At 44.6% G+C, this 22,056-nt stretch overlaps 1 long non-coding RNA gene across 1 annotated transcript; it reads right to left on the bottom strand.

The window, feature by feature from the left end:
• Positions 1 to 1,091: 1,091 nt before the first annotated feature.
• LOC125940811 (uncharacterized) lies at positions 1,092 to 21,991 on the bottom strand. The gene is made up of 4 exons (XR_007464020.1): positions 21,657 to 21,991; positions 12,936 to 13,020; positions 5,252 to 7,539; positions 1,092 to 5,007 (listed from the first exon to the last, which is right to left on the bottom strand). It is a non-coding gene; the product is annotated as an uncharacterized LOC125940811 (long non-coding RNA).
• Positions 21,992 to 22,056: the final 65 nt, after the last annotated feature.

The raw sequence follows: 22,056 nt of genomic DNA, 5'->3' as shown, positions 1-22,056 counted from the left end.
CTACTATCTTTCTCTAATTTTCTTTCTTTCTTTCTTTTTTTTTTTTTTTTTTTTTTTTTGTTACGCAATTTTCTTATATTGCACCGCCGTTGTATGATCGGAACACCGCAGAATGGCTTGCGTGTTCGTCTTCCATCTAGCAGCACAAGTACTACATTCCTTTCTGTACGCCACTCACTTCCTGACCCTATGACACTGGTCTTGGCGAATGTGTCCACGACCTAAACACATGCTAACGATGAGGGGTGCGACTCGGCAAATGCGCGGTGAATACCCCTGGAACCAACCGGTAAATAATCTCTTTAGCGCCTTGCTCTCTCTCACACTTCCTGTTTTATTTTTTTTCCCTTCTTTCCTGTTTTCTTCTTTATTATTTTCGTCTTTGTACCTACATGTTTGACGAGACTGTGGCTCCAGGACTTAATGAAGGTCGGTCCACCAACCAATACTGTTGGGCAAATAAGCTGAATAAAACCGCAAAGTTGTGATTCTCATACTTCTCAATACGTTTATGCATTATATAAATACGTTTATGTATATATATATATATATATATATATATATATATATATATAGAGAGAGAGAGAGAGAGAGAGAGAGATGGAGAGAGGGGGGGAACAGAAAGGAATGGAAAACAATACCACACGCATACATACACATATGCGCATGAGAGAAAGAGAGAGAGAGAGAGAGTGACGATGGTAATGATTTAAAAGTAGCCTCACGTAGTGATTATTACCATCGTCACCTTCCTTTCTCTCTCGCTCTCTCTTTCTCTCGTGTGCGTATATGTGCGTGTGGCATTGTTCTCCTTTCGTTCTCTCTCTTTAATTTACGCTTGAATATATTTCCCCTGTCACGGTGGCTAATTCGAGACTAACCATGTACATTTTCATCCTGTGGTTGGGCAAGTTAGACCCCAACCCTTCCTTGCTTTCGGCAGTACGTTTCTTATACGAACACTGTGGTAATGAATACGCTACCGAAGCATGGAGCAAATGCTGACAATTCAAGCAAGGGCATATGAGCCTGAAGCCAACATCCTCGGTCGCACGTAGCCTTTGTGGCAACAACAGAATAACTCTCCTCTTGAAAAACAATTTTGCAATTCGTCCGTCAGGTATCATAGCACCGGTAATAATGTAGGTCGAGACACACAAAATACTTCACATTCTTATTCACGCCGTTTTATTTCCGTTAAGTTGATAGCACATTCACCACCGCAATTGAACACACGTGACACATATGTAAGTACTGCAACAATTAATTCATCGAATTGCAACAACGTAGTAAGAACGCCGAACAGTATTTCTGCCGTGTCCTCAGATTTTCAAGAAACACATCGTATCGCGAAGTCACTCATAATGTTGTGTCCTAAATCGCAAATGGACGTTCGTTAGTAGAAGCGGTTCAAATCTGGCTTTCAGCGCAAACGAATCCGACCCATCGAGTTTTTTTTTTTTTTTCCTTTGCTTCAAGTTTGTTTAAATATTTCTTTTTTTTTTTTAACTGAGCATTTTCTTTTCCTCTTTCAAACGTTTCACACGGACGGCGAAACGAAAACATAAATCCTCACACAACCACTTTTATATCGAAATACCGCTTACATCAAGACCCTTAGCCAGCACAAAGTTTATTCCGATCTATGTTAAGTGAACATCCCGACCACGGGATCCAACTGCTATTCAGAATCACGCAGTAAAGAAAAGAGGGCGGCACAGGAAGAAATAAACAGATGACAAGGCAAGGAAAGAACGAAGCCCAATTCTCCCTTGCCCCTTTTGTCCACTTCATTGCTTGTTATTAGGCAAGTCAAACCGAAACAATTCCGTTTATTTTATTGTCTTTCTTGTTTGTTTATTTCTACATTGTCTTAATATGTCATCGTAAGAGTATTCTGTGGGACAGAGTTGAAAGCAGCGTATATAGCTGAGAGCCGAAGCACTGCGCCAATTTGAAAATTATTAGGATTTGTGTTCACAGACTTTAATTTTCCTTGTGTGTGCTTGTGATGAGGAAACATTTCGTAATCTTCAGCAGGTGATCAACATAACAAATATCAGTGAGATTCTGACCGGCACACGCTTTGTTTTATGTTTACAAGGATCGCTCTTTGAACACAGATGAAGTGTTCCCTTTCATATTGGTGGAGAGTGTATACATACGTCTTATCGCTCGAGAAGGCGTTGTGCAAATGTTAGATATAAAGGAACAAACAGCAAACCGACGATGGTCTAGCTATCACTGCACTTTCTCGTCATTCGGTGAACACACGTGGAGTTATATAGGTTATATCGACTCGAAGTGGGTGGCGGCTGGCGCACCGCACTGATCGAATCTTCTGTTTGTGGACGGATGGCCTGTTTACCTGACAAGGGCTGCCACTAGACTTTTCCATAGAAGTCACGTGTACGCCGAACAGTTGCTAAACAAAAGCGTTCGGTTGCAGCAGCTCGCACAATTACTGAAGCATTTCAGGCATTGAAGGTGCGTTATCACAGATGGCCCGCACAGCCTATGCCTTTATCTCGCGTTGTAAGAGGACTGACAAAGTAGTTGAAAGATGTGGAAGTTGAGGCTGATGCGTGACAGAGTACACGTCAAGTGCGAGGGGCCTTATTTAGCAGCGTTATCATCGGCAACGTCTTGAATGTACGTGTATGGAAAAGTGACGAAGATACGGGTGAAGGATTTTGAATCACACACTTTGCTCGTTTACAGGGCTGGAGGCTTTGTAAAATTAGTGGGGAAAAAAGGTGAACTGATCCGATAGCTCTGTTTCATTCTTTCTTCAGTGACGAAGACCACGCCTCTCATTGCAGCTTGGGCTCGCCGATTGTGTGCGCTTCGCTGGAAAGAGCTAAGAAAAGTACTACAGTTATAGACGCTGTAAAATCATTTGCATCTTGCGTAAAGAGATAGACATATCAGCTATTGTTTCCTAGGACCATGATGCAAGACTCTTACACTTTTTTTCTACCTGGAAAATTTCCGCTCTAAACAAAACGGGTCACATCTATCACGTCACAAAATGAGTTGTGTGAATAAAACTAATGCTAGCGTTGAAGGTCCTAGTTCGTTCATGTGAGGGGAACATCACGTGCATCATCTATATCAACCAAATAAGTGGGCAGAAACTGCATGCACGGAAGAATTCAATAAGGACCTTATTATGTTTCCAAGTTCCTTGTGATAGATATATGCCATGAGAAAGCTACTTGAGACAGTTCCCAAGAAACTCTAGAACAAGCGCCAGAGCTCTCTTATTGAGATCTTGTGTAATTTCTCTTCGTTATACGCTCTGACCTTTGTTCGTGACACCCTGCACACATGATGTCCCTTCAGGAGCCCGAGCTGCGATAAAATGTTTAGGAAACGATGGTACTTGGTTGAAGGATGCAGTGGTGTATACAGCGTCGAATGTTGCAAAAACATTTATTGTGGAGAAGAGGCTATATAGCAAAGACTCGCGGCACAACCACGGCATGACGATTGTAGGCTTTGCGTGATTCTCGCTAGCTCGTAAAACTTTGACTAGGCACGGCAGCTGTGTAGAGGCTTGATATATAGAGCCCGTGACAATCGCTGTGATTGTATACAAAGGCGCTCAAGGTGAATACGTGACATGTGTATCGTTCGAAAGCAGGGTGCATGCTTGCGATAGACATGTGAAATGAAGCGACTCATCGCCACCGCCTACACGTTCGCACAGGGCAGCAATTATCCAAAGGGCAGGGATACAGACAGATATGTTTATAGCCGCGCAATACGGCACGCGATAAGATGCCCACGAACAAAGAGGTCAACGTTCCGGTTACATAAACGACACGTCGAATCCTGCGACGCTAGAGTTGCGGGTGCGATTGGGAAATGTACAGTGCACCCATCACAAGCGACTCGACCATGCAGTACAGGGTCCACGGACCTTCGTACGCGATATGTAAGCCGTACAACACAAACACTAATGTTCCTGTACTGAAGACCTGAAGCGAGCAAGCACACTCAATGAGGTGCCTCAGCTCGGTGATTCTTGGTGCTTGGGAAAACGTCGACTAAATTCAAAAGCTTGACGTATGTTGCATTGTGATAAGGGCCTGAACCACGTCCACTGGTTTAAATCTCTTCAACCCGGTCGTAAGCTCTTGCTTTCGAGTAGTAACCACGGAGCACTACCCTGGATACTGTCTGGCAAGAATTTTCGAAAATACGGAGCAGCAGACGAGCGACACCAGCCTTTGAAGCATTCACATATCCACCTGCGCTATTCCGCGTGCTCTTCTCTCCCTACTCTTCTTACAATCAGGGCTTTTTTCTCTTCCCCTTGTGCAGAACAGCAAACAAGGCATACTACCTTCACGATAACAAAAGCGCATTTTCTTTTGTTCCTATAACTCTATCTCTCCCTCAGCCGTGTGGGCATCCTATGGCTTCGTCGAGGAGATGCGAGAGCATGCATGTCACACTCCGTCGCAAAGCGTTACGCAAGGGCGCGCCACTGCACAATGCGAAACGCAAAGCGTCACACGATAGCCTGTCACTACTGAAAGCGTAACGCAGCGGAACGGATGGCGGAACGTAGAACTCCTGTATAGAGGAGCACATACAGCAACTCTAGCGGAACGTAACCGCGCGCCAGCTGGCTACTTTCCACACTTCGGTCAATTTTAGCGCGCTTCCACGGCATATGTCTAGGCCCTTTGACGTCAGCGGGGGGCCAAGGTTACAGCTCTACGTCCATGAATAGTTTTCATGTGACGTCACGGAAGCAGTTCTCAACGCTCTAGTACCTAAACATGGCGGCTACGATGACATCAGTGCACCGTATTATCACGCGCACACTGTTTCTTTTCTTCTTTTTTTTTTCTTTTTTTTTTGACGGCGACAGATTCTTTTTTTTTTTTTTTTTTTTTTTGACGGCGACTGTTTTTCACCGGTTTATCACTGTTATCGCTTTGACGTTCGACGAAAGACGCCCCTGTCATGCTGTCAGGTTTCTTGCTTGCGCCGCTTCTCGATCTGCTAGTACCCAAATTATGGGGTTTTACGTGCCAAAACCAGTTTTGATTATGAGGTACGCCGTAGTGGGGGACTCCGGAAATTTGGACCACCTGAGGTTCTTTAACGTGCACCTAAATCTAAGTACACGGGTGTTTTCGCATTTCGCCCCCATCGAAATGCGGCCGCCGTGGCCGGGATTCGATCCCGCGACCTCGTGCTCAGCAGCCCAACACCATAGCCACTGAGCAACCACGGCGGGTATCTGCTAGTACCCAAAGATGGCGTCCGCGATGAAGTAGGTGCAAACTATCTTGTCTAGTTGCAGTCAAAGGTGCTGGCACGTGGCAATGCGGTAAGGAAAGCGCGGGATTTTCAACTTAGCTGCCGGGGTGTTCCCGAAGTTTTGCACTGGTTCACCTACTCGCTCACTCACACCGCACACACGCTCACGAATGTATACGAAATGCGAAAAAAAAGAAAGAAAAAACGCAGACGAAAGCCTCACAGTTATACACAAGCCACAGAAAGCCGCACTCTAACTGTTTGTTTCTATCGGCTCAACGCTACAGGTCGGGGTGGTCGACCGCTGCTTTCCGTGATTGCCGGAGCAGCGGAGACACGCACCCTTGGATATGGCAGATTCCTGAGAATTCACGTCTCTCTCGGAGTTGTGTGCACGTGAACGTCGCGCGAGGGACGAGACGAAGCGAAGCGAAGTGCCTCGAGAGGATAGCACCTGGGATATATAGTCGAAGCGGTGATACATGCGCATAAGCGAACACGACAGTGTTGCTTGGGGTGATTGCCTTTAATAAAGAACCCCGGAAGTGCTTGAGAAAATAAAACAAAACTAGGGGGTGGAGGGAAAGCGCACGGTAACGGTTAAATATGCTTCGCCGCACTTCAAGCCAAAATGTATGCAAGGACAATGACATCGCAGAATTTTGAACTAGCGGAAAGAGGCAAGGTAGCTAGCCGGGGCTGAGGAGGTGGTGTGCCATGGATCGCTCCGCCGGCGATCTACACGACTTTCGACTCCACCGGCTTTTCCTCGATAGCATATAGTGAAGAACTCAATAAATTCGGGGGCGTAAAAATTCTTGAATATGAGAGCAAAAGCATTCTCGAGTGTGAATATACAACCCAGACATACAAGCATAGACATAGATGATGCGCTTCATTATTATTTTTTCCTTTCCCTGTAAGTGGAAACACAGTTACATAGCTCGCGACAATTGTAGACGACAGTGCCCTGCGTCAAGACGAAATAATGTCTGTAGCAGCGAATGCTTAGCGCTTGTTTTCAGTATTGACGGAAGGACAGAGGTGTGGGAAGAATTGTGGGTTTTACGGCTTCTGCAAGGAGGGATACATTGAGTCGAACAGATGTATACACGTATATTACTATGAGACGCAGCGACCTTTTCTCTCTCTCTATCTTTTTTTCACGAATCTGTCGTTTTCTCTAAGCCCACGCACTGAGTTGTGGTAATTGTGGCGTATAGACAACTCGTAAAGTTAAAGTACGACACAGCTTATTACAAGGAGATTCGAAAATGTAACGCACCCCTTCAAATGTAGTGAGAACTGAGTACAATGCAACCTGACTAAAAGAGGCTCGATTAAAAGGCAAGCTCTTCCGTCATATGTGCACTGATAGCGTGCCTGGTGTGTAGGCAATGAGCAAGCGAATCAATGCTTGCGTAAAATTTACTACAATAATCACAACAGAGAACTCGTGCATTGATATATCCTTCAGTTACCAGTGTACTGTAACCAGGGGATGATGGCTATTACATATGGATTTGTCTAATATTCGTGCTTGTGACTTGATACGCTCTTGTGGCTTACTTATCACTCCTTATCCTCCTAAATTTCCAGAGTTCTCTAAGCACAGCGAACCAACAAGCGTCTGCGCATATGCATAAACGCTGCGAATTGTTGCATTTGTAACGCTTTATTTCGGCGGAAATGACCAATTTTCGAAGTCGCAAAGCCGTTTGACTACTCTATATGTTGATGCATGTTGGCACCTCTAACTTGGATAACATTTTTAGCACCAGCGGACGAGGACAACGTCTTCAGTTTGTCAACGTCTTCCATCTGTACTCGTCTGCTGACGCAAAAAAAAAAAAAAAAAATGTTATCCGAGCTGTTTGAAGCCAGAAGGACAAATTTTTAGACAAATTCGTGTACTATACTCGTAACTCCCACGCTGGCTGAATCGCCGTACTTACAGCCCCCGTAGACCCTAGTGCCAGAGTTTCTTATAATAATTTTTGAAGAAAACCCTATAAACGATTGGACAGATGCTGCCGTCACTGCACGGCTGTAGCTCCGCGGTTGAACGTGGGGAATCGGCGACGGGTTCCCCGAGACACGTCCGTCATGGGCAGTGGACGTCGCAGGACATTAGGGACCCGCTAGGGCCGGGGGTGTGGTGCGGTTGCATGAGCATGAAGGTGGTCAAGCGGCGGGAGGACAGACTGTGTGGTGGACGGCCTCCGTGTGTCGACAAGCCTGAACAGTACGCTGTGGCTCCTGCAAAAGAAACAAAGCGAAAGGAACTCGAATAAAGGATGACTTCATCGTTAGATTGGCATGGGGCGCGTCACACGGAGAGATGCACCAACACCTTTTATAGGCTAGGATTAATCCCTTGTTTGTTTGATTGATTGATTGTTTTTTTTTTTTTTGCGCGTACGTACGTGCGTACGTGTGTGTGGGTGTATGTATGTGTGTGTTAACTGCGATAGTATAGGAATTTTAGCACTGAAGGGCCCGGCAATCCCGAAATCATTCATATGATGAAAACAAACAAGAAACACTGAACGATGAGACAGTACAGATAGAAAAAAAAATAAAATAATCTAAACCTTTCACATTCGCTTAGAGAAAAAAGTCGCAGTGTCGCCCGAAAGGCGAAGCATCGATTGCGATAGGAAATTAGTAGACAGCTATACGAAGTAAGTAACGATAGTAGTTTTATCGCCTGTATTAACTTGCAAAGATTCGCTAACTAAATTAGCAAGCATGGTGTCAGCGCCCACAGGCAAACATGAACGCATCACAGTCGATGACCGCGGACACTCGTTGTAAAAACACTGACGTGAAGCGCGGAAGCAGCAGCGAGCGAAATGACCTTCGTGCTGCCTATCGTTGCAACGCAAACTGAGCGGCGAGAACGCAGCACGCACAAAGGTATGGTCTGTCGGCGCACCTACACTGCCCAGACTCTGACCGCAACGCAGATCGCTTTCAAGATAGGGGGCGAGAGACAAAGATTGTGGTTGCGAATAGGAAAACCTATTCGCAACCACAATCTTTGTCTCTCGCCCCCTATCTTGAAAGCGATCTGCGTTGCGGTCAGAGTCTGGGCAGTGTAGGTGCGCCGACAGACCATACCTTTGTGCGTGCTGCGTTCTCGCCGCTCAGTTTGCGTTGCAACGATAGGCAGCACGAAGGTCATTTCGCTCGCTGCTGCTTCCGCGCTTCACGTCAGTGTTTTTACAACGAGTGTCCGCGGTCATCGACTGTGATGCGTTCATGTTTGCCTGTGGGCGCTGACACCATGCTTGCTAATTTAGTGCGCGACGTACCGCGCGCGGCCACAGTACAATGCCGCCCCCCAACCTCCCCCCGGGTGGCTTGCGCGCGACAGAAGACAGCGCGCTCCGTCCCCGCTTTCCTCCCTGGCGCGCGCGAGATTTAGCCACGATCGTCTGCTCCCCTCGCACTCTTTCACTCTCACATATAGCAAACGGCGCGTGGCGACGGTGTTATCGCCCTTGGACTTTAGACGGAACATCACGGCGAAGGCGACGGCAAAAATGCGCCTGGAGTGCCCATAAAATTGCTATCGCATTAAAAAAAAAAATTCACACTACATAGTAAGAGGGAGCAATGCGATGCTCTACGCATTTGGTCACAGCCACAAGCAGTACATCTGCTAAGAGTTTGACATAAAGTTGCAAGTATACCGTATATACCTATAAATATCGCGCATAATGCTTAGTCGGCGCATGACTAGTGGCAAACATAAGTAATCTCAACTCTTTAAATAGTTACCAGCAGAAAGCATAAAACGTCACGAATGCAGTGAAGTTATCGCTAGAATAAATTGAGATGAAAGCAGAACGTCTCATTCACCAAAGCACACAGAATGTCACTGACGCCCACTATCCGCGTAGCACTATCCGCATGGATGAAAGTTAATCCCGGAGAATAATTAATTACGCAGTTCAATGAATAACAATTTACAAATGAAATATGACATTCAGTTCAATTCACAAAGTACAAGATTCTTTTCCACGTTTTCTTCTTGGCTGAAGAGCTTACGGTGAATTGCTATTCCGCGGCTGACATCAGTGCAATAAGCAGACTTCCTTTTCGTATCGACGGTAACGAGTCAGCTCCATCACTCATGGTTAGCGCGGGGCTGACTTTGAATGCAGCACGGCACGCCTACTGTGGGGCTGATTGGCGGTATAGTATCCATTCAAGATTGCACAACGAGAGGACAAGGTGACGCAAGTGCGCGGCGCTGCATGGGACCCGGAACTGGAGCCAACATAGTCGCGCCGGCACAATTTTATGTGTTGCTGCGTCGGTCCTTAAAGCGGCACACCAAAGAGCAAATTACGTTGAGCTGCATTAGTAAATTACCCCTCTGCAATACCAAAAAAGGGCATCATACTGCGAGAGGAGGCTTAATAAGGCAGAACAAACGTAAAAACTGGTGACGCAAAAGGTATACAGTGACGCCACCTAGAAGTTCCCGTCCCAGCTCGCCATGACGTCCTGCGTTTTTTCATGACGTCATGTGTTTTGTCGGCGTCTGCTCAGGCCTAGCCAATTTTTTATCGGTAAAGATGGACTACATTGTATTCTAAAATAGAGCTGGGATTTCAGTGCAAAATTCATGAAACAGAGGTTCAGCCTTCACTCTTTCTCTTCTATAATGACAGAGTTTCTTTATTTGTACATCTGTATTCGAAAATAACACAGTTCTTAAAGAATACTTTATCAGTCTAAAACTGATTTAGTGTTTTCCCGCTGGTGTACCTTTAACATACATTGCGTTTAAATAAATCTGCTCTTCTTTCTCCTTGTATACAAGAAGATGTTCTTTCTTTCTTCATTCTTAAGGCAAGCAGCGCGAAGAAAACCTAATACGACAGAATGGAAGATCTATGGGCACAGCGCTGAGCCTGTCTTCCTTTGTCGTATTAAAATTTCTGCACCTATACCAACTCACCCAATTTTCTATACTGCTTAAGATTGCTTAACGCTGCTTGCCTCAAGAATGTAATACCAACTGGCAAGTCGCCCGCCACACCATCTTTCTGGTTTTATTCTTCTTATTTAGTTTTTTTTTTTTTCTTCTCGCGAGCAGAAAGAATAGCAGACACCGTGAGTTTGCTGGTGAGAGAAAGCGACAAAACTCATCTGGATATAGTGCTGACGGCTCACTCAGCGCTGTCTCAATTTCCTAACTCCCGCTGAAGCGGTGGATTCACTGAGTGCCGAAGACGCATTATATAACGTTCTGAAATGCCCTATGTCTGCTTGGGCCGCAAGTAAGCGGCCGGTTGTTGGCCACTCGCAGACCCCTCGTGTGTCACGACGTTCAATTGGCCGATCCACCGAACAGGATGAAAGGCTTGGTGCCTGCTTGCGGCGATCGAGTTATTGTTTACGGTCGAAGTCCACGTATCGCATTGTCTGGCAGTGAAGGAGCCTGGTATCGTGCGCTTAATGCCCGCGAAACTTTCTCACGGGAACGTGGCAGCTGCAGCGAGTTGAATTGTGTTCGCGAGGATTAAACAGCGCAACGAAAGATGAGCGAAAAACCATAGCCTCATGCAACCCCTTGTACGTAAAGATACTCATCAGGGGCGCGCGAATATTCGAAATATTTCAATGACGAACCGAATAATGTACTATTCAATTCGCTCTTCGAATCGAATACAGTCGAATTAACTCGGATATATCGAACCCACATATAACAAATTATTGTGTATATGGAACAGCTGTAATTTTGCCCCTAACCTCTTGACAAGTTCTGCATAAAATGTTTATTTTATACATCGAATTGCCTATTTATCGAACTTTTTTGTGATCCCCTTCAGATTCGATATATCCGGGTTCGACTGTAGTCCCTATCCGTAAATACGGGTATTTTCCGGATAGTTATCGAAAATTTCGAAACATCAACTGTGCGCATTCAAACGCAAAATTGGGGCGAATGTGCAGTACATTTCATCCAGGCGGGTACAGACATCCAGACAGGCATAATACGAGAACTTACGCAGCGGAGCCGGCTACGTCGCAGCCAGACTTTACCGGTTCTATATATGCGAACCTTTGTATATACGCGCAGTGTAATGATCGAACATCGATGACGTTATGAATACTGGGACATGTGAACATCGCTTTATATTAATTTGAAAGATGGCTCTTCAATAATTCGATAACTGTTCGAAAATTATTCGATATTTGATTCAATTTGATTCGCTTCTAACACTATTCGGTTTGTATTCGATTAGGTCTCGAAAATTGGTATTCGCACACATCTACTCATTGCATTCAACACTTTTCACTTGTCCGAAGCGATTTCGTAAAATATTGATCCCGGAAATAATGCCGGTTGCAGGAAGAACTGAATGCGATACAACGCGGTGTCCGCCCTAACCTTTCTGCTATATTATTTTTTTTCGCGCTACTTGGCTCAAGAATGAAATATCAACTCACCCACCAAATCATCCTTATCATGTATACGGAAGTGGTTAAAGTACATTCTTGTGTCAACGATCGGGAAAATTGACACCAATTTGACGTATACACCGTGCTGTCGTCACAGACGACGGAAAGCACTCATGAAGTACGTTTGAGATACCGCCAGCTGACATGAAAATCTAAGACGCAGCATCAACATGCGAACATACCACTCGATGTTACACCTTCTCCATTCTTTGTTTATGCCAAGAAAATGGAATTCTACCTCAATTAAGGAACGGGACAAAACGGATACTTTCGCAACATTCATGGATAAGATGCTTTAGGCATCTAACCGGGATCTTTTAAAGAAATTGGGTTTCCTCGTTGATCACATGCCGGGCTGTAATAAGAACCAGACTGAACAACAATTTTGTCCCTGAGCGGTCTTTGTGTCTGAGTAGGACTTGAGCCGTAAAATGCGGCGCTATAGAGACCTGTGTATACAGTCCACCATACGCTCCTTTGTCGGTCGCTATTATCGCTGTTAAACCACAATATACCGCAGTAACTATATGTACGAGATGATATCTTGTGCATGGCGTTGGCGATATCACCGGCCATTTCGCACGCAGCTCTGCCAAACGGCTGGACCTACAGGAAAAACGATTCCATGTTCCCTAGCGATGACCCGAATCGGTGAACGAGCGACTCCGTCGATTCACGCTGACGTATAGATAGCGACAACGTCGTTATAATTTCTAACCTCACAAGCCGCGCGTTCAAGTACTTTGTAGCGATTCTGTACACAGAACTATAAGGTTTTGGAGAGACTTCCCGTTTTAAGTAAAACTGTCGATATGAGGTAGCAAAGGGCCATAGGTATAGCTCCTTATATGACACTCATGTAGTAAAACCCGAGTTTTGTTTCAGTAGGTTTTACTATGCCTCTGGAACAAAAACAGCGCTAAAATGCTATTCAAATATTTGTTTTCCGTTGGAAAATTGTAATTAATGTTCAGTTATTAGTGCGTAGACACTATTTTGACAAGATCGCAAAATTATATTTCCCTGCACCTTTATTTCGCAGACGTTTAGTGTATCTCGGTTTCTGTTGCATATGCCGTTGAACGGACAGGTCTTTTTTTTTTTTTTTTTTTTTTGCAGTGTGATTCACGGTGCAAAATATCGAGAAGAGCGTAAACAAAATTGACACTTACTAGTGGTAGCGTAGCAGGCTGCTTTTTCTTAGTCAAACCCGACCAGTCAAATTCCAGGATCCCAAGGCAGGCAGATGATGTGAATCTGAAAGCACATGTTGCGGAAAGTTCGTTCATGGTGCTTACTCATTTATGCAACTTGTACAAAATGTTTCAAAACCGCCGGCCGTGTCGTCTGAGCAGTCGCCAGGCCACGTAGCGTGGTTATCTTTTTTTTTTTTTTGTTCTCTCGCTCATTAATTCAACAATGGACATCCTGCGTTACAGGTGCATTCGGCCTGAAAACATTTCGCAAAGTCCGTACGTCCCAGCGGGCAGCTGCCTAATACAGCTCACTTGCGTGGGCACTTTCGTTATTACAGACGTGGGAAAATGGGCAGACCGATGGAAGCGGTTACAGCGACTTCTTTCAGCCGAACAAAATTTACGTGAGGCTGTTATAAGAACGCTCACATTCTAGTTTAAGTCAACTGCAGATCAATGACCTGCCAATTGAGATCGTCTCACGTCGCCTCTGTGCCGCCTCAGCGGAGCCAATGATATGTTTGCATGCGCCTTTCCTATAGCGTGCACCCACGCAGGCACCCACGCATGAACGCATGCGCACAGACGTCATGCAAAAACATATGCAGCGGTGCGAACTTTCATTCTAACAAAGCTAAAAGAAGATTTCTCGGTTACTGCTGATTCGCCATCGCTCAGATTTCGCAGCAAGATTGGATTTTTTAAAAATTAATACAACACTTTAAATGTTTGCTTGCCTGGTTCATCCGAAATAAACGGAAAACCAACGTTACATGCGCATCTCTCCGTGGGAGAATCAAGCTTCCGCTCGGGCTGGTCTCACCGCCAGGAGGCAAATAAAAGCCCTGACAAACCAGGCAAGCCACGACATGTGCCAAGTCCTTTGCTGAACGATGCATAGCAAGAAATGCAATGTTGTTCGAGTAATCTGAGAGAAAACCGGGCAGCTGTATATGCTGAACGGAATATTCTCTTATAATGTTTTTAGAAAAAAAATATTGAGAAACGAAGGTCACATTACACGTATAGGACGCATTATGTAGCATAAATGCCCATATACCTAAATACAGTTTCCACACAGTGCAGCCACACAAGAATGCGACCTCCACGCCTTTTCTTATGTCTCTCTTTCTCGCTTTGTGTACTATTTTACTGCCTGGCATAAGAACACCGCAACATTTATTGTTTAAGCAAGCCGCCACACTTATTCTATACACCATCTTCAGCCTCCGCACCTTTGACCACACTTTCCTCCAGAAGACTACCTCGTCGGGAACTTCGCATAACTTATGCCATTAATACTGCATGCACCCCTGTTCGACAGGTATTCGCAAAAATTCGGAGTGGCCTATGATGTGGGGTCTCCTCTGCTGTATCTCGTTCCTATACCCCTGTTTCTAGTTTCACCTGCGTAAAACTAAAGCACACATCCATACGTTCAAAGCAATAAAAATAAATAAATAAATAAATAAATAAATAAATAAATAAATAATAAATAAATAAATAATAAATAAATAAATAAATAAATAAATAAATAAATAAATAAATAAATAAATAAATAAATTATAGAAATAAAGCGATAAGAAGAATCTACCGCTTTAAAGTAAGGCTTTAAAGGAAAAAACGTAGCGGCAGTTACAGCCCAAAGTTCTCCCTCACCGACTTTTTAATAACATGCTACAGGAGATGTTGGCGCCTGTGGCACCGGTCACTCCTGATCACATGGCAAACAAATGAAATCCCCGAAAGCACCGAAGAAGACCGAATGCAATCAAAGACCACTTTTTCAGACGAGTGGGCCATAATTACACAGCATGCCACATAACTGCATAACACCGTATGACTAACTTAAGCTGTCGTGATGCATATATATGGCCACTCTGACGTTCTTGTCACGAACTTCAGCTACGAACACCGCCACCTTTTCCCCGGTACTGTCATCGCCTACGCCGACCCAATCGCCGATGTCACTGAATGTTTTGTTTCCGAGGCAATTGGCACTACTGAAGCACCTTTACGCAACGTCGACATTAGTCCAACGCTTCCTGAAGACAACAAACAAACCTTGCGCGTGACAATATATATATATATACAGGACAACATAGGGGAAATTACATTTACTTACATATTGGATTAAAATAAATTATAAATAAATGGGAGTGAATTTGATGATTCCCCTATGTTGACCTTGGTGTCTATGTTTGTTGGCTTCCTATGTTATCAATAATGAAATCGGGCCCCTCGGTTCCCTTTCTTCTCGTTCACACACACACACACACACACACACACACACACCACACACACACACACACACACACACACACACACACACACACACACACACACACACACACACACACACCACACACACACACACACACACACCACACACACACACACACACACACACACCACACACACGCACACACGCACGCACACACACACACACACACCACACACACACAAACACACACACACACACACACAACACAACACACACACACAACACACACACACACACACCACACACACACACAACACACACACCCACACACACACACACACACACACGCACGCACGCACGGCACGCACACACACACGCACACACACATATAGTAATTACAGTTTTGTCCGGTTCCTCATGTCATGTATAGAGTATAGACCACGCGGTAAGCGACCAAAGCGAGTCTATACCTTTGCATTCGGCGGTGTTCGCCATCTCTCGTTCTCCCGCACATGTAGTCGCCTCGTTTTACGCGCGAGGGACTTTCGATCGCGAATTCTTCGGCATCGGATTTTCTCCACTCGCGTGTCCGATGAGACGTGATAGCCCGGTCATATTTCAGCGCCCGAACGACTTCACGCAGGAATGAGAAGGACTAAATGTGCAGCTTACCGAAGTTGAATTCACTGATCAATGAATTCATTCATTCATTCATTCATTCATTCATTCATTCATTCATTTCATTCATTCATTCATTTAAATGCGTTTGCTTTTGTCCTCATTCTGAGTTTCTATCTGAGCCGCGAACTGCTTCAAGGACAACGGAGATGGTTGGCCACTAGTGTAATTTAATGAATTATTAACTAATGAATGAAGTGACGAGTGAATGAGTAAGTCGTTCACTCATTGCTTTAACTGTTGTTCTTGTTCTTGTTCTTGTCTATGGGTCTGGGCGTTTGTGCTTGAATTCGAATGGAAAATTTCGGCTGTAGCAATGCTTGAATACGGCCTTCAAGTTCTGACATTTTGTACGGTGGCTTGATGGAACACTAAGAAAATTCGCTAAAAAATGTGAACTCTGAAAAGCTGCAAGTAAATAAATAAATAAATAAATAAATAAATAAATAAATCTGTACGGCAAGAAGTCATGTGCCGTAGGGAGGCTCGCGAACTCCGCCTCGCTTTAGCGTTAATCTATACAGCCCTAATCTGTAGTCTTAATCTACCTTTCTTCATAGCCTGCCTGTAAATATAACCCGCTGATAAGAAATGGGTCTATTGTTGTCGCCATTAAAGTACCACAAATAAGGGGTGATGACGCGTGTGGTTGTACAAAATAATCTTGCAGCTTTTCAGGGTATTAGAGAAAGGTCATAAGATAAACGTACCGCCTAATCTCTGCGCATTTCAACTATATATGCTCTCAACTGCCCGTTCACAACCTAATAATCACACGGAACCATACAGGTTGTTTTTAAGCAGATGCGTCAGGCGACAATCTTGTGCGTAATTATAACAAAAAAATCGGGATTATATGCAGGAAATCACCATTCTTGCTGGGCGAAATTGAAAACAGATAGAGGACATCGATGTTTGGGCTTCAAGCTCTTCAATAAACTACATTTTACTAAATAATTTTCCATAATTATTATAGCGAAAATATTGAACTTCTGTAATTGAAGCAGATCAGCGCTAAAGGCACGCCCGCATAACTTTGGAGTTCTGATGCCATTTAATTTTCGCAATTTCGACATATGTTGTAAAGTTATAAATTTAAAAGATAATTAATGAAATATGGCTAATAAATAGCTTTGTATCTATCTTTTCCCGATTTATGACGTACCCAATTGCTGCAAATTTTCGTCAAGGAAAAAGAAAAAAGATATACGTAAGGGAAAAATTGCCATGAGAGTACGTACCCACTGCTTCTTATTCTCTATACTTAATAACTGGAGATGGTCTTCCCTGAAGCACCCTGTATATAGAGTTTCATAGTATGTACATGTCGGATTTATTGTACTACATGCAGTTCATGAAAAAGTTTCCCCTTTCTCTTTTTCCCCCCTTTATTTAGCAGGCAAGTTTAGATTCACGAATTCACGTGATCAGCCGCCATGATGATTCACAGGCGGAATGGGGCTCTATGGCAAACACGATGCCGTGGGTTGAAATCCTGGCCACGGATGCCACGGATTCCGCATTCCCATCTAATTGCACAGTCGAGTGCAAAAGTTTAAGAACCAAAGGTGCCGCTCATTTTTTATTTTTTTTTCGCAGCTTAGGCTTAAAGGCTGAAATCAAGGGGTACTGCTTTGGTGCGCCTGTTTGACCAGCGTCATGCATGAATATAATTTCACGTTGCACTGCTCTGCTATAAAAAAAATTACTATTATTTTTTATCTTTTTGCTGATGCCGTGGTTTCTAGGCTTTTTCACTCGAGTGTATACATTCGTGTACCGTGCATTGGGTGTAAATATTAAAAGCCCTCAGGAGGTCACAATAAATCCGGAGCCCTCGATAACAATCCAGCTGCTCTTGCTTTGGAACGGTAAACCTCCCGAATCAATCGACCAGAATTTACCATTTGTAGCGTGAGAATGACATAAAAAGAAAAGGGTTATTGTCGATCGCGTGATGTGGCTTCGACCGTCGTCAAAGGAACGCGCTGCTAACAAACTGAGTTGGGCTATAATTGCTGGGACAGTGCAAGTAAATACAGCGCGCTGCGAGTACAGTTTGCCACAAAAGTTTACGGGAGACATGATTTGCGAGGACCCCCCCCCCCCCCCCCCCAAAAAAAAAAAAAAAAAAAAGAATTGCCGCGAAGCCTATAGGTGGGCCCCTAGCCTCCAATTCGAAGTTTCAGCGAGTATAGCGGCTTTAGGAACCTACGTGGCCATCTCTCAAATTAGAACAATCATGCCTTAACAGAAAAGAAATTAACGTTTCTCGTGAAGGCTGTGTCCCGTAAAGTTTTGACCGATTGTACACGTTCCCGCTGTATGTATGCATAGTAGACTCCCTTTAATTCGACCCGTGCGGGACCGCAAGATCTGGTCGAATTATCCGAGAGTTCGAATTAAGAAACGGCGGGAAAATGAACCAATTCCATATTTTTTATTACTAGAAGTAGTCTGTAATGTCTTTATGGTTCTTGATCTTGATTCTCGAAAGAAAATATCATCGAAAGAAAGCGTCTCCTGGACGCGAACTCGCGCTTTCAACCCCAAGCCGCCTGAGACTGCTGTGTATCTACGTTTCGTACCCAACTTTAGTGTCGCCGATGTAAGACTGTGATTTGCTTTCGCAACGAAAAGAGTGAAGCTTCCGCGAACACGAAACGAGGCGATAGCACTAGTGCGAGAGATAAGCGGGCTCCGATGGAGACGGCGGTGACCAACCTTAAAGAGGGACCGGCGACCGAACAGGGCCTCGCGGTTATCTTTCGCAATCGAGCGGTAGAGGTTAAGCCGGGGCCTCAGCTGCTATATTCTGCAAGCAGTGACCGACGGCTTCCGCGTGCGTGTAGCGAGATATAATGCGTGCGCGCGGCGTCTTCTTCACTCAAAAAGAGGTCAGAACTGAACACGATACAGGAGGCTACACCATATAAGAGCCTGGTTAACGTGTGTCGTCCGCAGCTGGCCGATAAGGTAGCCTGTAGTGTCGCACATCCTGTAACGGTTTTCACGGAGGAGTGGTACCAGCGAGAAGCGTGAAAATGTAGTACACTACGTTCGCGCTTTCGGAAGTTTCGCAGCTATGCCCGTGGACGTCAATTGACAATGCACTTTGGAGTTATCATTAATTGCTTTGTCCTTAATGACGATCCGCACCCTCTAAAGCTTATAAAGAATAACGGCAATTGTGCCGGGGCGTCCCGTATAACTTACTTCAGTACCCACCGGCAGGTGGGTGGGTCATGACGTCACGTGCTTGATCATCCTTGTGATCGTTGCGGCTGCCACACGCGAGTGCATGCAGCCAAAAGAAACGCGCGCTGCAGTCATCCTTTTAAGGCGAAAGCCTTATATGTCTCATCGTTCGGTCTACCTCAAAGTCCTTGAGCGAAAACGCGTGGACGACACGAAAGGTACAAAAACTATCATCATCAATGGCTCATACCCCCATAAGCACTCGTATCCCCGTAAGCAAGCAAGATGGATGATAAAGAAGGATGATGAAGCGAATTAAGTGGATGACGGCGAATTAAGCGAATGACTCAGCGAATGAAGAGGCTGAATAAGCGAATTATGAGGATGACTCAGCGAATTAAGGGGATGACTAAGCGAATTAAGAGGGATGACGAAGCGAATTAAGAGGATGCCTAAGCGAATTTATAAGGATGACTAAGCGAAGTAGACTAAGCGAATTAAGGGGGATGTGTACGTCATGTGTCTGTGTTTAAAGCATCGGCACTTGTGCTTTCGCCTTCAAGTCGTGTTAGGGATAATATAAGAGACCCTGTGAATTATTTTTTATGAGAAACGTCATCATACCTAGCCTTATTACTACATGACGTCACACTAATTAAATTATTTGAATATAAAATGTTGATGTTTTACGTGTCAAACCCCCGATCCCATTATAAGGCACGCCGTATTGGGGGACTCGGGAATAATTTTTCACCACCCGGGGTTCTATAAGGAGCATTTAAGTGCACGAGCCTTCTTGCGTATCGCCCCCATCGTAATGCAGCAGCCGCGGCTGGGGTCGAACTCACGACCTCGAGCTCAACAACGCAACACACGGCGTGTCACGATAATGTCGTTGACGCCAAGTCCAGCATTTTAAAACAGGATTTAAAACATTTTATTTCGAGAAGAAAGAAAATATTCGGTATTCAATTCGATATTTGAAGCCCGTGTTTTTCGAATATTCGCATTATATTCGAAACTCCCTACTTGCACCAAAAAGCAAAAAAAAAAAAAAAAAAAAAAGAAAGAAAGAAGAAGGAAAGAAAAAAATACACAATAACAAGCTAGAATTACGAGCCGTAGCACAGGTTCTCGCTAATGCAAAAACTCTCTCTAGATATATTGCGCAACATCTGCGATGAGGGATCGAAAGCTCGCCGCTTTGCGCTAAGCCTCGTGCTCCGTGAAATCCATACCAGTTGCGCACGCCGAAGGCAACAAACGTCGCCATGACAACGTCGGAAGCTAAATAGGCCCACGCTCTTTAATGAGACGTGACCGCCTTTGACGGGCGAGTCAGCGCCCTTATCAAACACGACCCCTTGCATGTGCTGAAGTAAGGACCTGCATGTTCAACGCGGGTGGCTTGTTTTTGTGGCCATAAAGTCATCTGCGCGCCAACGAATGCTGAAAGAACTGTATGCGTATAGCGTTTTCATTTTGCTGAGATAAACCTGTCTAAGGTAAGATGATCGCAAATATAAGAAATAAAATAAGATAACTTGGGCAGCTAAAAAAAAAAAAAAAAACTAAACGCGGGTTCATACCTCGGCTTTGCATTTGCTTTGTAGTTCATCTTGCATTTGTTTTTATTTTCATTCCATTTTTAATTTGTCTGATGGCGCACGAAGGAGATGACAAATTTTTTCTCCCAAGTATATGGAGCGAAGTCAACGATCCCAGTTGTTCTTTTTGTATATAATCACCGCGCGCGCCGACTTGTAATTAAAGTTTTATAATAAAATTGTGATTGCGTTCATTTAATTAGAGCTCTGGTCACTGCATATCTGCTGTGCAAATTCGACATGGTCAGCCAATTTCGAAACAATGAACACACGTGGGCAATCACAGCTTGAAGAGCGTTTGTAACTACCGCAAGAAACTTTCTTAACAATTTAAGCACGAAGTATACAGACATCCACCTGTATACTTCGGCCATCTTGCTTTGTGGTGGACGTGATATATAGGAACGTTGAGCCCTTCTCTATGCATTAAATATAGTTTCAGAGAGAGGTGACTGTATGCTTCCTTGACCAGATAGTCCACATTGTTTTATATTTTTTTTTAATGGAATCGACACCACAAGGTAGAAGAAGGTGTTTGAAACACGCGTACTACTCGAATGTTAGCGTTAGCACTGAGGACTGTTTCGACTTACTTTTTGTGTATTACTCTCCAAGAAACTCGTACGCTATTTCAAAGTCATCACACATGCTTAAATACATTGATAATGCCTCTAAGCTACGTTGCACGGCGAGAGAATTGCGAATGCTCATAATGCAGTACCAAGAGTAAAGGTCGTTGGCGTGTAAAGGTAAAGAGTAAAGGTCAGCAGAGCTAATGAACAAGACGAAAAAACCCTCGTAAGTCGCATGTTGGGTTTTTATAGATATTTCCCAATCGTTTGAACGCATATCACGAAACGCAGCTGTATATCGTCCGTGATTAATGGTTCCCGCATTTTCCTTGCGCGCACACCATGTATTTCAAGCGCTGAATATAGATCAAGCATCACGAATTTGTGCGCTGTTAATGTGTAAGAAATATTAACTTACCTGCATGGTTGTTTCAGGCTCGTATTTGGGTAGCACACCTTGTGACGCCGCTTTCGAACGAGTTCGTGCGCCGGAGAGGTCGGTCACGACCTCTGGGTTTTCGCAATCGAACCGACAATTCGTCCTTGGAACCGGATAGCATTTCATACATCAGGGCTCAATCGATGAAGCCACGCAGGCTCATCAAACTACGCACGAGTGATGTTCGTTGCACTTAACCTGTTTTGCCTGTGGTACAACAAAATCGTCAAGCAGCGGCGGCAACAACGCGCGCGCGCGCGTTGCCGAAACAGAAACCGTCTCAGTCAGTTGCCATGGCGACAGCTTTGGGCTAGTGTCGCCATCCCTCGACGATTGTCGGCAAATCGAAAGTGCGTGTGCGTGCGCCGCGGTTGCTTCA

Source organism: Dermacentor silvarum, chromosome 10, assembly GCF_013339745.2.
Source record: "Dermacentor silvarum isolate Dsil-2018 chromosome 10, BIME_Dsil_1.4, whole genome shotgun sequence".
Classification (NCBI taxonomy): Eukaryota; Metazoa; Arthropoda; class Arachnida; order Ixodida; family Ixodidae; genus Dermacentor; species Dermacentor silvarum.
The sequence above is the reverse complement of the archived record's forward strand: the minus strand, read 5'-3'. Positions and strand labels throughout refer to the sequence as shown.